The sequence below is a fragment of the Amblyomma mixtum genome, chromosome 3, assembly GCF_055824585.1.
Source record: "Amblyomma mixtum isolate Tamu chromosome 3, ASM5582458v1, whole genome shotgun sequence".
Lineage (NCBI taxonomy): Eukaryota > Metazoa > Arthropoda > Arachnida > Ixodida > Ixodidae > Amblyomma > Amblyomma mixtum.
The window spans coordinates 348115583-348129715 of NC_143014.1; the positions used below are offsets into that span (position 1 = coordinate 348115583).

Sequence of the window (14133 nt, forward strand, 5' to 3'; positions counted from 1 at the left end):
GTGTCGCCGTCGGGTAAAGTTGCGCGGCGCTGCCGCTCGCGCCTCTGAGGGCGCCACTGACGTAGGTGTCGAGGCGCACTGATGCGAATGCCGGCGCGAGGATGGGAGCGCTGTTATTCGCTCGCGGAATAACTGCTACTAAGCATGAATCGTACATATTCGTTAAATTTACTTGTGAGGCCGACATCCTCTAAGCATAACAAGTGATCACGTTAGTTTTTAGCCAGTAACACCAAAGCTATGACATGTTATGTGATGCAGTGTGGGCATGACTCGAAAAACTGCATGACTGCTTCACTAGCGTCAATGGTAATAGAACCGTTACAATGCTAGTCTACGCTGCGCTAAAACAAAATTTAAGAAGAAAGGCACCAGCATTTATTTACACATTTCACAACAGCAGCTGTGCTACAAGAGTAACTACTTTTACAGCTTCATGACTTTTCGTGAGAGTGGCTTCTGCCGAAACAGCGGCTTATACAAATCATTATTGTCTGTTATCGAAGAGGCGTAGTTCACCAGCAGTGGTCTGATGAATCTAGTTGCCAAAAGTAGAGAAAAATGTTCATGGTGACTGCTGTCACTGACAGGGCACTTCAGCAACCTTGATTTACAGATGGCTGGAACAGCTGCATCGGTCAGGTTTTTCAATGAATTTTGAAGTCTTGGGTTTTCTTTTAAGCTTGTCTCCACAAACAGCCGTAGCCTAAGACATAAAGTAATTCGTCAGATGGGTAAAGCAGCCCACCACGGTCCTGTGCTCGCGTGAACTGCTCGAATGGGTTACTAGTAGGTGGCTTGGTTGCGAGTAAAAAGCACTGCTCACATTCCATATGTTCACTTATCACACGAGCGACGTAGCCACCTACATGGAACGTGGCCGACAGCTGCAATGTATCTAGAGAAGCAGGGACATGCTGCACGTCTAAGCGTCCCAAGACTTCCAAAGCAGCCTCTGGAAGCTCATCGCTGCTCCCAAGTGCACATAGCCCTGCAGTCCTAAGTCCAGTGCTGTGGTGACTCTCATGATATAGTACGTTGCTGTGTTCAGATGTTGCGGCAATTCCCATCCTCAACACTTTTTCTAGTCCTGAGAGTACTGTCCGCACGGGAAGTTGGTCGTTGCATCCCAGTGACCGCCTCAGTGTTCCAAACAGCGCTTCAACTGGGTCACTGCTGAATTTCCGCGTTAGTACAAAACGAAACTTCTCCTCAGCTAACAGATAGCGAATTCAGCAAGCAGTCGAGTAAGTTGTGAGCAGAAGGGTCTCGTACGTTTCGGCTGTGAAAAAGGCACGAGGATAAGTTGCATCTTTCTTTAGTTGGTCAATATATAGCGGAAATGTAACTTCCAGCCATTCCAGCCTAGAATCATTTTTTGTCGTCAAAGTGCCTGACGTCAGCGAAATTTTGCTCGATATGTTGCAACTTGTTGCCGGTGTCGTGCAGTAGGAACCATTGATGGATGCTCTCCATAAACAGTATTGTTGGTTCCGCATAGGCAAATGATGTATGGCAGCTCTGTCCTGCGTGCTCTTTCAAAAACTCCAGAGCAGATGTAACGTCTGGAGAAAAAACTTGGACAGCTCGTTAGACGTTCATTTTTTCAATATTGTTCGGAAAAACATGTTTCTGGTTAGACTCCTCACAGATTTTACAATCCAATCTTTCTTACATCTCGTAGAGTTTCTTCAAGTGAGATGACGAAACCTCTCCTTTCTTTCCAAGGTCGCGTGCAAGGAACTGAGAGCGGATGTTTTTCAAGACGAGGCAATAATCAAAGCTTAAAAAAAGCACTGCAAACACTGCAAAACAGCCCACGTAACAGCGACAGAGCAACAGCACGTGGCTATCCGGGCTGCTGTGCAACACGGCGCACCCGGCACTCGCCTGGCGAGGGTGCCCCAACGTCGCTGTCGCCATCTCTCGGCAGCCAGCGGCGTAACTTCTCAAGGGAGGAGGAGCGGCGACGACGGCCGCGGTATGGTGTAGCCGCGGAGCGCCGAGTTGCCAGGCGCAGAAAGTATAAAGGAGGCTATGCCTCTTTACAAAGAAAAAAACGCGCTCTCAAAAGTTAGGTGTGAAGGACCCGAAATATGCTTAAGGAGTTGCCGGCAATTTATCACAGGCCCCTCTATCACCTCTATCATCGGCAATTTGGTTGCATCCACAGTTCCCTTTCTTTTCCATTAGTTCCTCTCCCAAGCACTTGTGTACGAAGAAAATACACAGGGACGTTGCACACTTTGCCGACGAATGAACTGAGGATTTTCGAGTCAGAAGAAAACCGTTGAAAATAGAGCGTGTTTCTTCGGTCAAGCTTGGAAACTAGTGTTATATCCCAGGTGAACTGTGACATAAGTGTTAGGAATGGTAGGTTGGCATCTTGGACTTAAAGGGTCCCTGAAAGGGGTGTCTGAGGTTGGCAAACAAATACTTGCATTATGTAGAGCGTAGGCCACTGAACGTTCATGCCGCGTACAATACAGCAAAGGCGAGTAGATAATTTACAATACATTTTCAAAAACTACCTCTCCCGAGCCTCGCGGCGACCAGCGGCGGTGAACTTCCGCCCGAATCCGTACTCATTACGTCAGTTTGTACTCTTTACGTCACAAGTGCTGGGCTATGATTGGTTCGCGGTGCCAACGTGAAATCACGCATTTAACAAACTAGAAGCTCTAGATACTTCACACTCTTACTCTTTTCGGAAACATTTCGCATTTCAGCAAGCAGAGTTGTCGTTTATAAGCATGTTTACGCAGTTATTGTGTGTTCGGTGTCAGAAATTAGTACTGCACTTCCGGTTTACAATGTTTTCGTCTGCTCGTGCCGCTTGTGTCACTCCGCCGGCGCCGACGTCGAACCGAATCGAGAATCGAGGTGCGATTTGGAGTCACCGCACTACTGATTTCCGTCGCGACCTCCGTCGCATGCGCAATCAAAATGGACCGGCCGTGCTGTGTCGTTGGTTGCAAAGCCAGGGTTCGGCAAGATGTTGCCCTTCGGCACTGTCTGCCGAAAGATGGAAGCGAGCGAGCCGTCGTCGTCGTCAGGATTCAGCGCTCGATTTCTGAACGGCGTGTCCTTAAAAGCTTGGCCGACGCGCTGCACCGATCGTCGCTTGCGAACTGCCGCCCCACTACAAGCAGGGAGACACGGGGCGGTGAGCATCGCTGCGCCGCCCTACCCAAGCTCCGCTCACAACCGGTGTCGCACTTCGCCGCCGTGCAGCAATGCCTGAGCGCTGCTTGGGATGGTGTACAAATATCACAAGGCAAGATCGCCTTGTTATCAGAAATACTTCTCGAGCAGCGACAAAGCACGCCTGCTTATGTTGCGAGCTTTCGGCAACGGCACCGCTCGCGGGCGCTCAGGGCGACGAGCTCTGCTGCTGCCTGGCTGCCGTGGTCGTCGCTAGGCCTATTGCCTCTTCGGCATCGAAGCTGCAGCGGCCGGCGCTTCGGAAGTCGCCTGAGCTATAATACAAGGCTTACTCTACACATCGCTTTTCAGTCAACAGCATCATCTCACAATAAAATAATAGTATGGTCACTTTCCGCGACTCCTTCTGCAGCGAAGCGAGCGGGTTCCAGGCGAGTCGGAGCCCACGTCGGGCCAGCGGCAGCTGCGAGACGGTTGTGGCACGAAATTTGCTCGTATCACAGTCGTTATCTTTACCAGCAGCTCAGTATTGGTCAGCGATCCTCAAAAATGACACATTTTTCACATTTCTTATCCCAGGGTTTATTATTTACGTCAAGAACACACTTTAGCTCGTTTTTATGTCGCCGGCAGACGGGATCCAGGCTGGCCGGCCGGCCGGCATGCTCGGCGTACATCACGTTCGCACAAGAAAATGCAAAACAGCCATGATACCAGCGAGGATGCTTCCTAGATTCGAGCAACGAAAATATGTCAGTGCAAAAGTGGATCTTTCGGCAACGACACCGCCTGCGGCAACGCCGCGCGACGAACTGCGCGCTGGTCCCAGGCTGCCCTAGTCGTCGCTAGGCCTATCTGGTTTCGCATTGAAACCGCAGCTGACGGCGCTTCGGAAGTTGCCTGAGCTGAAGGAACGACTTTTGCGGATGAGTGCCGAAATGGGATTTCAGCCTTAAGGCGGGGACACATGTGCGAAAAGTGTGTGCGATTCGCTGCGGCGCGCCGTTGTGAACGACGTCGTAACAACAACCGATCGCAGCTCGTCGCCTGCGTCCAACCTGCTGGATGTCTACGACAAGCCGCGCGCGGAAAACGCAACGACGGGAAGCGGGAGCCAATACGAGTGCGGAGAGCGGCAGCGTCATGATGCCGTACAGCGCGCTGCTCAGGGCGCTCGGGGCCGAGCCACGCCGGACCGGCCTGCCAGCCTTGATGCCGGCCACCGGCGACTGAAAAACGCGCTAGTATTGTTTGTTCTCGTCCATAGCAAGCCCTTGGATAGATGCATGTCAAAAATGCATAATTTCTGACGATCGTTGTACGAGAGAAGCCGCAGCGAGGGTTGCGAGACACAGGTGAACATAGCAGACAGCGGGAAAGCGAGCGAGCGAGCGATCGAGCGAAAGAGCGCGTCAACCGGAAGTAAACAAACCGATCTCGTCGATGACGTATTTGTGGGCGGAGCATGGTCCCGGCCTGTAATCTTTATTTTTTATGGTTTGCTCCGGTGTACGAGTTGAGAGGGAAAAGGCTGGTGGTCATTTTTAATAGCCATTATCTCTGGTTCCGCACAAGGTAGATCAAAAATTTTTGCGGTAGGATGATGGATCGTTCAATGTCTATCAATACTTCGACTTCTCCTTGCCTACATGGACACCGTTTCAGGGACCCTTTAAGTTCCCAAAGCAGCACAGACGCTATGAGGGACGCTGCAGCGGAGGGCTGCGGATAAATATTTTCTACCTAGGAATGCATGGGCGTGTTTGTATTCAACCTTCACTGAAAGGAAGCTGCGCTTGGTTGGTTGGTTTTAGAGGAAAGTAAATGGGACGGTATCTGTCTCACATATCTCGGTGGACACCTGATCCGCGCCGTAAGGGAAGGTAGGAAGGTGGGACTGAAAGAAGGAAGAGAGAAAGAGCTGCCGTAGTGCAGGGCTCCGCAATTATTTCGACCACCTGGGGACCTTTAGCGTGCTCTGACATCGCACGCGCCTTTTGCGTTTCACGTCCATCGAAACGCTGCCGCCGCGGTCGGTTTCGAACCCCGGTGGCCGGGATTTTATCCGCAATCATGGGCTGTGGCAAGGAGGAGAAGGAAATGCAGGGAGTTAACCGGAAGAAACCGGTTTGCTACCCTGCACTGGGGGAAAGGGATGAGGGGATATAAAGATCGAGGGAAAAAGAGCAGTAGCAGAAAAGTGACTTCAGCATGCAAAGTCAGCAAGCGTGCGGTAAAAACACGGCCTATCATGCAAGCGTGAAATTCTCAAGAAGAGGAGCACTGCCTGGGATGCCTTCATCGCCGACAATCGCCGTGGTCAGTGGCTGAGTATCTTCACTTCCGTCAGTGGGCGCGGATGTAGACGCTCCAGCGCACGGCAGAGAGACTGCCTTTCGGCACTGCACGCAGGACATTCACAAAGAATGTGGGCTATAGTCTCTTCGCGCCTGCAGGTGGCACATGCAGGGCTATTAGCCATATCGATGACAAAGGAGTAATGGTTGGTGAAAGCTACACCAAGCCACAGGCGACACAGTAATGTTTCTTCACGTCGTGGTAGGCTAGGTGGAGGCCCGAGCTTCAGGTCACGGCTCAGGGATTTTAAATGTGCGTTCGAAGATTGGCCGGAATTGCACGCGGCAAAAGCGATCTCCCGCGCAAGTGCGCGAAGTCTGCCCGCTGGGCCTGCTCTTGTTTTCATTCGGCCGACAGCTTTTTGCTTACCTTGCTTCTTGTCCATTTCTCCAGTCTGCCGCCAAGGACCCAAGTCGTGGCAGTCCTTGTGGAGCCAAGAAGCACCCCAAGCGAAGACAGTATGGCGTCGCTTTTCTTCGTCGTCGTTGTTGCTGTTATTGTTCACCTCGTAGAATGGCGCATACCCACACAGGGGGATCGGCCACGGAGAGGGGTGCATAGAGAGTTTTTGTGATAATTTTTTTTCTTGGGAAAAATAAATAAATAAAAGAATGCTGGGGAAGAGAAAAGTCAACAGAAAGCAAAAAGGCCAAAAAGAAACGCACGCAGGAATGAACTCCGTGAGAAATGTAGCAGAGGGATTTAAAAACAGTAATAATTGTAATAGGAAAAAATGATAAGTAAAAAAATGTTAGCAAGGTAACCGATTAGATTCCAGTAAAAAAAATTTGATTGGCGGTAAAAACAGACCTGTGGCTGTATCCAAGAGTGGTGGCGCCAAACGCAATATGATCGGGCTGCTCAAACTACGGCCAAGCTGTTGCTCTGGTTGCTCTAAAAACCGTCTTCTCATCATGCTGAAGCGACGACAAAACAACAAGAAATGACCTTATGATTCTTTTTAACGACAGATTGCGCAGACGGGAAAAAGCGCCAAAACATACCTGTGCAAATAAAATTTTAACGGTTTGATCCGGCAGCGCAGCCTAGTTATAAAGACCTCAAGCTCTCGTGAATGACATGAGTTCCTGCTCCACGAATACTTAAGATGCAGGAAATCATCAGATCTTAAAATTGATCCAGAGGTCGTGCTTAGCAAAATACTTCTCCGAAACCTCGCTGCTGTGATGAACGCTGTAGCCAGGAGGATAGGCAGCACGGCGCCATTGAGGGATGCCTTTGCCAGGCTATCAGCCACTTCATTGACTGTCACACTGCTATGACCTGGAACCCATATCATATGTAAAGGGCTCAAATGAGGAGGAGTAATGATAAGAAGGTGTTTAGGATTGGAGAATCCATACTTGAAGCAAGAGACGAGCACAAAGAAAAGGAGTCTGTAATGACAGCCACTGCAGAGAAAGATGGGTCTAGTTTGCGAAGAGCAAGCACCACCGCCAGAAACTCCGCTTGGAAAATTGGGGTGAAATCCGGAAGACGCGTAGAAAACGACCAATCTAGAAGCGGGCAATATATTCCCACCCCTGCCTTTTCATCACATTGGGAGGCGGCAGTAGCAATCGTGATGGTAACAGGTAGGCTTTGTAAATGGTCTTCTAATAATCCATTTAAAATGCTTCAAGGTAAATGTTTTGCATTCTTCAGTAAAATGTCATCATAGACAATTTTCACGGGAGACTCATTGTTTTGTGTCGGAAGTATGTTAGGAGTACATTTAAAGGTTAAATTTTGTACCAGTACTACCTGCGGGGTATGAAATCGAGTCCAGTGGACTCCAAAAAAGGAGGTCGGCTGGAGACAAAAAACAGGAACGGTGGAAACTTGTTTCATATATCGTGAGGTAAGTGTGAACAGTGAGAAATTTAAATCTAGATAATAAGGGTGGAATTCGTACTTTGTTAGCTACAAATTTAGCGGGGCCAAGGCACAACCGTAAAGCCTCACTCTAAAAGAACGAGCGGACGAATTTTGTAAGCAGCTGAACCAGAAAACAGCACAGATCCAAATTCTAACATTGGTCGGACGTACATAGCATAAATCATTATAATAAGTGCATCTCTCCGCATTCCAGACCGGGGTTTACTTAATCTACGCAACATGCCCACAGCACGAGCCCCTTTCGCTGCAACATGGTCAGTGTGAGAGCGCCATGTGAGTTTGTCGTCATAAACGACACCAATATATTTTAAAGACTGAACTTGGAGAATAATTTGTCGCTCGTAAGTTAGGGACAGAGCAACAGTATCTTGGAGTCGAAAAACAAGGATAGCGCATTTGTTAACATTTAAGGTAAGTCGTAGGCCACACAACCAACTCTCAAGCAAGTTCAGGTACGATTGCAGACGGTCGTAAAGAGATTGAATGTCAGGAGCAGCCGAGAAATTGCAATGTCGTCCGCATAGACGTACGTGCGAATTTGGTGATGGCTGGGAATAGAGCCCAGTAGGTTATTGAAGAGTATGGGCGAAAGGATTGCCCCCTGAGGAACACCTGTAGTTTGTTTATACCTTGCATAGTTGACACCATGGAGCGTACAAAAAAAAAACTGCCTGTTTTCTAGGAACGCAGATATCCAAGCAATTAAATAGTGTGGAAACTGGAGAGTCTGCAGTCTTTGCAAGAATATGGTGCGTTCCACACTGTCATAAGCTTTGGCTACATCTAAAGTAACCAAAGCGGCATGCATTTTTTGGCGCCGCTCCAAGAGAATTCGACTCTCGAGGTCAACATGCGCATTCCATATGGAACATTTTCGACGGAAACCAATTTGACAGAAGCTGAGGATATTTTCACGGTCCACAAACTCCGAAGCATGTAAGAGCAAGACCCTTTCAATTAATTTAACCACATTGGATGTCAATGAAATAAGTCTAATATTTTCCAGGGAATAGCCACCGCCATTATTTTAGGTAAAAGAATCACTTTGGCGAGTTTCCATTCAGGAGGAATCCAAGCATGCTTTATGGAATAGTTTACTAGCTGTAGTAAAGAGTTAGGAGACTCCTCAAAGAGGATCTTTATAATTTTGGCGTAACCCTATCAGGTCCAGGAGCCGCTGATGGTAACCTCATCACTATCGGGAAAGTTCTGAAAGGGCAATCTGGAGGTCATGCTTAATCTGATCCACTGACGCTACAAACACGGAGCGCAAAGGAAGTACAGATAAGAAACGCTTCTCTAATCCTTTGGAAATGGTTTCAATGGTTTCGATTGCTTCTTGCGGAGTCAGGATACAGGAGGAAAAATTTCCTGAAGCCGGTATCTTTTTCCGCGATTTTAAAAATCTGAAAAATCTGCAGACCAATTGCGAAAGAAAGAAGAATTAAGGAGAGCTAGTGGCATGGTGGTCAAAATCTACATCAAAATTCAGATCGCTCACGTTTAGCGCGGCCAACGGCGGGATCACGTGAGACGAGCCTATCATTCAGGAGCAAGAAGAAAGAATAGGCTTAGGTTTATGGTGTTTCACGTCCCAAAGCGACTCAGGTTATGAGGGACGCGGTAGTGGAGGAGAAGCAGACCTCCTTAAACAACAGGTCGCTAAGTTGAAGGCCAAGGTTCAAAGATTTAGTCGGGACCTTCCCCTCTTCCCCCAGATCCGTTCCGTCCCATGTTTCCGAGAAACAGGCTTTGTGTCAGCGAACACGTGCTCTAATTCCTCCGTGTTCGTACCCTCTCCCCCGGAGTCTCACTCGGGAGGAGGAGGTATCTGTGCGCCGGATTCGGGCAGGAGCGGCTCTGACTCCTGTGCGTCATCGGTGGCGTGACAAACGCTTCCAAGTGACTGACAAGTGTCCTCATTGTGGTGCTGGGCCAGACCAGTGTGACGAAAAACCCTTGCTGTGGACTTGCCCGGCTACAGCTTCCATGAGACGACGCTTTCTAAAGAAAGTAGGCCTGCGATGGCACGTTGCAGGCGACTATCGCAAGTGGACTCAAGATAATCGCTTTATCGTGAACTTTTCCCACTTTTTAAGCGTGGCTTGTTTACACTCCTTCTTATAACTTTCTTTCCTTTTTACATTATGCCTAATGGCAAACACCTCGAATAAAAAAAATTAAGTTCAATAAAACTTTTTGCTGGGCGAGTTGGTTCATTTTGCTTGAGGGGATGTTTGTAGCGCGACAAAGAGAGACAAGGAACAGAAGACGAACGGGACTTGTCCCGTTCGCTTGTCCCGTTCGTCTTCTGTCCCTTGTCTCTTTTTGTCGCGCTACAAACATCCCCTCAAGAAAAAAAAATTAGTCGGGAGTATGATGCACTTAAGGATGACAAAGAAACAAGTAACACAGAAGATATGCAGGATGCTGAGACAGAAGATACAGCAAGCCTTGATCCTCAATATCAGGCTGTTGTTTAGGCTATCCGTGTGGAAACAAGGCACGCGCGGAATATCGAGTGTCTATCAGCAACCGTATATCAAGCAACCAAGAAAGGGGTCGTACTAATGCATCAACATTGCCATAGCCAAGGTGAAGGACTATATCGAGGGATGGGCGGCTGAGTGCGCATTTAACGTGAATGAAGCTAAGACACGAGGAACGTCTGTAGAGAGTTGGCCATTAATGGAGTAATTATAGAGAAATAGCAACATGGATCGACAGACAGCGTCGTTGAAAATATGGCAGTGGAACTACAAGGGCATAAAAAGGACCCAAGTGACCCTTCAGAGGCTCGTTGATTCTCAAAAAACCGAGCCGGATGAGATCCTAGTTCAAGAAGCAAACATCAATGCTAAATTGACTAGATATAAGAATTTTCAACGTGATTTTAACACGTTCAGCAAGAACCAAAACACTCTGTGTGGATTCACAGGCGGGCTCTCTAATAAACTTGTCAAAAGGCGCAATGGCGTGCATGCACTTAAAATTTAAGAGGCGCACCAAACACGTGTACAAGTATATGAGGTCTATTCGGCCCAGCCTACCACTCAATCATTGGGGATGATGAAAGCGCTAACGCGCATGCCCGAGCTCTTCTCTTCCCGGCCTTCCGAACGATCGATCCCGCATACTCGACCCCATTCTCAGTTGTTCAGACATCTTAACGCGAAGGAAGAAGGAAGCTCCCACCTGCCAGAAAGCAGCTAAGCAAACAGGAACTAGTCATATAACGAAAACTGCAGACTAAATCTGTGCTTAGTTGTAAAAAACTTCATGCCATATACCCCGAACTCTACCAGCCAGAATGCTCAGCCAGAATTGTGGAGACGCTGCAACTTTCAGCCATGTGGTATGTGGTCTTGCCAGGAAAACACAGAACCCCTCAGATACTCAACTCCTTGCTAGAGCACTGAAAAGACGTGTTGGCCAAATCGTACCCGGGGTCCCAACGCAAGGTGGGGCGAGGGCCCAACGGGACTCCAACGGGACTGCGAAATAGGGGATACGACCAGCGCATGTTCTTTAGTCAATAAGATTGTTTCCCTCTCTCTCCTCCTCAACTGATCCGCGTACTTCCGTTCAAATCACATTCATTCATTTTCACTTAATTTGAGCACAGAGCACCGAATCACCGAAACGTTTCCTTGCATTCTTAAATTTCGCACCTAGCCAAGGAACACTCCATGGGGCAACTTCCAAAATCGCGACGTTCTTCGGGGTAACGGTCGCTCCATCCCACGAAACACAAAAAGCGCTAATAGACGTCTAAAAAAAGTCTCGGAAAAAAAAGCTTGACATCTAGAAGAAGTTTCACCTAAGCAGTTTTTTAGACTTAGACGTTTATTAGCCCTCTATTAGCTCTGCTAACGCTACGCTTGTATACGGCTAGAAAACTTCTGAGGTAGAACTTTTCTAGAATTTTTTTATACGTTCCTTTTTTTTCCGAAATGGGTGCCTGTATTATTTTACGCATTTCAAGACTGATTTTAGTGCTGCATTTAAACCCTCTAAAGCTTTAAAAATGTTATAGTTCATTTTTCTGGTATACACCACTCAAAAATGAACTCAAAACTGATTTGCAATGACCCGAACAATGAGCCCACATTACAAGGGATGTATGGCTGTAGTAATGAGCCATAAATGCATATGCTAGCACACTTTTCAGTCACTGCGTAACTCTTTATTGAATCCAGTGCATATACAACCACACAAAAAAGAAAAGGATCAGGAAATTAATGTTAGAAGCCACGGAGGAGGTAGCTTCACTGGTTTGGCTGACGTTGCAACGGTAAGCACTTGGATGGCGGGAAAGTGTCGAGCAGCAACCAATTGTTAAATAAAAAAATCATTCGGCCCCGGGCATGTTCACAACGGATGCGTTGATGAGCAAGTTGCTGTGATTTGGATGGCACTGAAGAGCTCGCTAGGTGTTCCAAAAATCGCTTTTCTTGCAAGGAGGATGCCAACTAGACGGTAACAAGGGGAAGTCAAATCCAGCTCGGTTCAGCAGCCTGCAGAAGTGAAAAATATAAGAGTAACCAAAAGCACAGTCAGTCAGGTGCATGTAGAATGGCCAATGAGGAGTCGGAAGCAAATAAGACCAGGAAATGGCAAGGAGTGACAGCACAGGCAATAAAATAAGCTGATTAAAAACATAGATGCATATGATGTCACTGCAAGCGGCATTTCAGCAGAGTGCTACGGCTCACCATAAACTGAAGAAGTCAATCACTGTGGAGGCCTTTAACAGAAGCAAAATCCAAACAGCGTGCATGGACACTGAAAGCCAAGCAGTCAATAGCAAGTGCACTGCCTTACTGCGATGCACACTGTACTCATAGAACCTCCTAAGCTGCATCTTGCAAACAGGCTTTCTCTTACCTGCAAGATGTGGCTGAATCAAAAGTGGTTGATGTTTGACATCTTGCACCGTCGCACGAAAACATAGCAGAGATGCTGCTGTCCTGGTAATGCCTGCATCACTTCAGTATACACCAGAGATGTGTTAAATCATGGACCTTAACTTGACAGCCACACAGGGCAAATCTGAAAGATAAGACAAATAAAAGTGCGTGTGTATAAGGTTTCTAACACTGCCAAAGAAGCCCTTTCTAATCTGTACGATGAAGCTCAAACAGTGGGCAAGAGATTGCTTACACCACTGCAAGAGATTACTTACACCACTGCACAAGAAGCATTAGTCCAGATTCCCACCTCAGAACTGAAACAATCTCTGAACAACCAAGTACAAGGTGCTGCTATTCATTTGCGTGAAACTAGACCAGGTCCTTGCTCCTCCGGCCAACAGTTGGAGTTCTAAAGGACAAACAAATAATGGGGCTTGTGGAATGAACATTAGCAAAGAGCCTAGACCTATACAAGAAATCAGAAAAGGAAGGAGTTGCAAAGCGTGCTTACCAAAACTTGAGAAGTTGAGCAGGCAAGGAGGTCCTCTGAAAACCACTGTTGAACAGCCTGTACCCAAAACGAAATGTACACAGTGAAGTAGGGACAACGCCAGCTGTGCACGGTGCAATGGTTTTCCAAGAAATAAAAGCTGCCATGCCTGCAAAGAGCCGTAGTACTTTACTGCACTGTCGAACAGCCTGCACACATACAGAGCAGCACCACTGAGTAAACTACCTTTGTGCCGGGGCTCTCAATCGCAATGAAATAAAAGCTTGACGCAGTTAAGATAACCAAAGCCTTTTTAACGCGAGTTTCACTGACGGCAATCACAGCAAGGAGAATTGGAGCACACAGGTGGCCAGATGAGAGTCCTTGGCAAGAGTACCGTTCACCTTGTCATCGCCTTGGTAAAGAAAGCAACTCGCATGCGATAGCAGCCTAGTTGTATCCACTTAACAAAAGCTCAAATACGTGCAAATGCCCTGTTTTAATACATTCAACACTGCACTTTGGTATGTAAAACACTGGCTGATACTGTTTTGTGATTTGTAAACCAAAGGTTCAATCAGGCGCGTTAGTGGCTTAGCGGGCAAAGCCGACACTTTCACCACAGAAGAGAAATGGAAGGTTACTTACTTTTTGCTGAAAACGAGGCTCACATCTCAGTGCAACACTGGTAGTAAACGATACCGCAGAAAAAGGGGAAAATGCAAACTGCAGCGGCGTGAAGTGCCAACCAGCGCGGAAAAAAGTGCGCAGCGAAACGTACTACAACGTGCGCAGCATCCGCTTCGCGCGCGTACCTATCGCTAGCCTCTGCAACGCCAAATGACCAAATGAAGTACTAAATTTCTAAACGTAAAATAAACAAATCATCAAAGAACCAAAAAACAAATTGAATCTAATACTTTCATGTAAAACTAAGTACTTGCAGCTTCCACTAAGATTTTTTTCTACTTTAAACGGCTAAAACCATTTTGGCAAACTATCCTGCATCGCCACCGTGCGGAGCGACACCAAGCAGCAAGCTGCGGCGTGACTCAAGAAAGATTGCCTCCAAGATACGCCGCCACGAAAAGATAGCGCGCGGGTGATCTGCGCGATAAACCGCGCGAGCGAGGCTCAGCGAGCTCGGCGAAGGCGGCAGGAAGACGGCGAAGGCAGCGTGCGCTGCGCCTGTCAATCCGCATGCTGCCGCCAGCTAGCCGAGGCGTAACAGAGGCGTTCGCAACATGAAGCAAATTTTTTCACTCGCGTCGGCTTTCAGGGTAATTATATGTTACCTAAATCCAGCCT

The 14133-nt window shown here is 47.8% G+C and overlaps 1 long non-coding RNA gene and 2 pseudogenes across 3 annotated transcripts; all 3 read right to left on the minus strand.

Annotated features, from left to right (window-relative positions):
- Nucleotides 1-426: 426 nt before the first annotated feature.
- LOC149356292 (uncharacterized) lies at nucleotides 427-1923 on the minus strand (annotated as a pseudogene).
- A 4561-nt stretch (nucleotides 1924-6484) lies between these two features.
- Nucleotides 6485-8070, minus strand: LOC149356293 (uncharacterized; annotated as a pseudogene).
- Nucleotides 8071-11593: 3523 nt separating this feature from the next.
- LOC149356294 (uncharacterized) lies at nucleotides 11594-13660 on the minus strand. 3 transcript variants are annotated; one of them, XR_016291633.1, is made up of 5 exons: nucleotides 13474-13660; nucleotides 12847-13034; nucleotides 12608-12744; nucleotides 12310-12474; nucleotides 11594-11939 (listed from the first exon to the last, which is right to left on the minus strand). It is a non-coding gene; the product is annotated as an uncharacterized LOC149356294 (long non-coding RNA). The 3 variants fall into 3 exon arrangements; XR_016291632.1 differs by having other exon boundaries at nucleotides 12847-12994; nucleotides 13474-13659; XR_016291631.1 differs by lacking the exon at nucleotides 13474-13660 and having other exon boundaries at nucleotides 12847-13432.
- Between the last annotated feature and the right edge of the window lie 473 nt (nucleotides 13661-14133).